Source organism: Amia ocellicauda, unplaced genomic scaffold, assembly GCF_036373705.1.
Source record: "Amia ocellicauda isolate fAmiCal2 unplaced genomic scaffold, fAmiCal2.hap1 HAP1_SCAFFOLD_101, whole genome shotgun sequence".
NCBI lineage: Eukaryota > Metazoa > Chordata > Actinopteri > Amiiformes > Amiidae > Amia > Amia ocellicauda.
Genome location: NW_027102666.1, coordinates 30,633 through 33,728, shown reverse-complemented (window position 1 = coordinate 33,728; position 3,096 = coordinate 30,633). Strand labels below are relative to the sequence as shown.

At 45.6% G+C, this 3,096-nt stretch overlaps 2 non-coding genes across 2 annotated transcripts; both read right to left on the bottom strand.

Moving 5' to 3' along the window:
* Positions 1–1,091: 1,091 nt before the first annotated feature.
* trnav-aac (transfer RNA valine (anticodon AAC)) lies at positions 1,092–1,164 on the bottom strand. Its single transcript has one exon. It is a non-coding gene; the product is annotated as a tRNA-Val (tRNA).
* A 599-nt stretch (positions 1,165–1,763) lies between these two features.
* trnav-aac (transfer RNA valine (anticodon AAC)) lies at positions 1,764–1,836 on the bottom strand. The gene has a single exon. It is a non-coding gene; the product is annotated as a tRNA-Val (tRNA).
* Positions 1,837–3,096: the final 1,260 nt, after the last annotated feature.

The window sequence follows — 3,096 nt, the reverse complement described above, 5'->3', positions numbered from 1 at the left end:
TGCATAAGAACCCATGAGCGCAAACACAAAAATCTTACCGTCGTTGTTCCAGATGATCTCCTCAGCGTTGGGAATGAACTCCTGTTGACTGGCTGAAAAATAATTTTACAGAACTTAAAACAGATGTTATAGCCTTATTTACAATACATGCACACAACACGCTCTGAGTCAATGAAAATAATCTGAAGACTTGCCTAAAAACTCGTTTAAATCGAATCGCTGATGTTGTTTGACATTGTTGATCTTTAGTCTTAAATCGAAAGGTCAGTGTGAGTCTGTCGAGCTGAAGACCAGACCTTCATACTTATACTGATGGCCACATGCCGGATCTGCTTGTAAGGCATTGTTCTGGTCTGGCCTTTGTGCCACCCTGTTACCAATTAACATATCAAAACCAACCAATAAAATGACACTGCATCAAATTTCAAATAGAAACCAAGATGGAGACGATCTCTCTCCTCTCTACTCTAAACTTTTATTAGAACCTTTTGGTCTCTCAAAAAAACATTTTTAAGCATCAAGACCTATAGTCAACAACCACTAAGAATATTTCAGGCCTTTATAAGCGCTAAAAAACAACCTGAGCCTAGAAAATAACTATAAAGATCAAAAATAACTAGCGCTTTTACAGTGATTTTTTTATTTATTTTTTATAGCGATGCTTTGTTTGGTATTAAACAAGTCACAAACTACTCAGAACAGCGTTTATCCCCGCAAAAGAGATATTTGGGTTTATTTTACAAAGCTTATAAATTATATAGGTTAAAAGTATTCTGAATGTTTTGATATCACACGCCATACCTACTGTTGTCTTCTACACCTTACGGTAGAAACAAATCTAACTACTGCTTTACTTTAACAATAATAATGACGGCGACCACGATGACAACAAGAACAACAACAACAACAACATCATCATCATCATCATCATCAGATTTTAATTAAAAGTGGCTACACCAGCGTTTACAATTTCAACCTGTCGACGGACGGACGCTCTGAGTGCATCGATTGCGGGCACTCCAATGAAGAAAAGACACCCACCGCCTCCGGGGAACCACGAGGGCAAGCATGACGAAAAGGGCACAGTAGGCTGTTTCCGCCCGGTTTCGAACCGGGGACCTTTCGCGCGTTGGGCGAACGTGATAACCGCTACACTACGGAAACTGACACCGCTGCCTCTTGCTTCAAATGGTTACCGTTAAAGCCTGCTGGTAAAACGGGCTCAGGTGTTTCAGGTCGGCTAGGCTGTGAGATGTCGTCTGAAGTGCGGCGAAAGGATGCCATTTTCACTGACCTGTTTGGCATTGCTAAAGGGCACATCAGGACACTTTGGAAACTCTTTCAAAGGAAGAACGCCCTGAGCTATGACAAGACTTACACTTACCCCAACAAGGTGATGCTCAATGGCTTGTTCAAACAGCTGCTGCTTGTCTTGTGCCACCATCAGACAATCACAGAGCTATTGTGCCTTCTGCACCTTACGGTAGCAACAAATCTAACTACTGCTTTACTTTAACAATAATAATGACGGCGACCACGATGACAACAAGAACAACAACAAGAACAACAACAACAACATCATCATCATCATCATCATCAGATTTTAATTAAAAGTGGCTACACCAGCGTTTACAATTTCAACCTGTCGACGGACGGACGCTCTGAGAGCACCGATTTCGGGCACTCCAATGAAGAAAAGCTACCCACCGCCTCCGGGGAACCACAAGGGCAAACAGGATGAAATGGACCGGCCCACAGCAGGCTGTTTCCGCCCGGTTTCGAACCGGGGACCTTTCGCGTGTTAGGCGAACGTGATAACCGCTACACTACGGAAACTGACACCGCCACGTCTTGCTTCAAACGGTTACCGTTGAAGCCTGCTGGTAAAACAGGCTCACGCATTTCAGGTCGGCTAGACTGTGAGATGGCGTCTGAAGTGCCGCGAAAGGATGCCATTTTCACAGACCTGTTTGGCATTGCTAAAGGGCACATCAGGACACTTTGGAAACTCTTTCAAAGGCAGGTCGCCCTGCGCTTTAAAAGGGATCCCAGCTATGTTGGAGTGGAGCTTTTTGCTTTAAGAGAGAAGGAGGGTACGTTGGAACCTTTTGAGACGGTAATTGAATACTCTTATGAGGACTGGTTGAAGGTGATGGCCTGGAGAGATCTGGGGCTTGTGGATAAGACTCTAGAAGGCTTGCAAGAGGGTCCAAGAGAATGCGAAATGGAGTCTCCGACTCAGGGTTTTGAAAGGTGTGAATGGGAAAGCTTGCAGAACTACGGTAGAGTGGTGAAGAGTCTATCTCAAACTACAGATCGTAAGGTTTTGTTTAGCAGTACCCTGATTACAAACCCTATTGAAGGGGGTGTGGAGGATCCAGAAAAACAGGTTACTGAAATTATGTTTGACGCCGTGGACTGGCCGTTCTTGAAAGAGGTCATAAACTGTATAAATGATGGTTTTGACATCTTGACCAAATGTTCGCAACTGGATTTGGTTAGAAGGAGAATATGCTGGATTATGGATTATATATCCCCCTTGAATGACGACGACGATGATAAAACCGACGACGTGTGGGGTTTTGGAGGGGGGTCTGACGGCTCAGGGGCTACTCTCTTCTAAGAGGGCGGTGTGTCGTGACGTAGTGAAGAGATAGGATAAAAGGCGCAACAATTCATTCATGGTTTAAAATTAAAGAGAATGTCTTACCCGAAAGCTGCGGACGTCGACAGGCTCTACAGGCCTCTTCAAACCCGGGATCACCCCTGGTTCTATTCCCCAGATTTTGTATACACTCTGGAACCCTCTGACTGCGGTTACCCTCCAAGACCTCAGACCCCGGTCCCTCAGGACGAAACAACATGCGGTGCGATGGATGTCCAAATGAGTCTCGGGGATCCCCAGCCTCTGGAGCTCATGGAGGGCCTCGATTTTGCCGAACTGTCTACCGTCTGTGCGTCTCAGGAGGGGGTCAGTCCAATGGATGTAGAAACACCCCACAAACCACCAGGCGACCCAATGAGCATCGGACTGTCCCAGGGGCGTGATGAAGACGCAGGATTTGTGCCCGGGGTATGTGACCAAGTAAGCAGAGT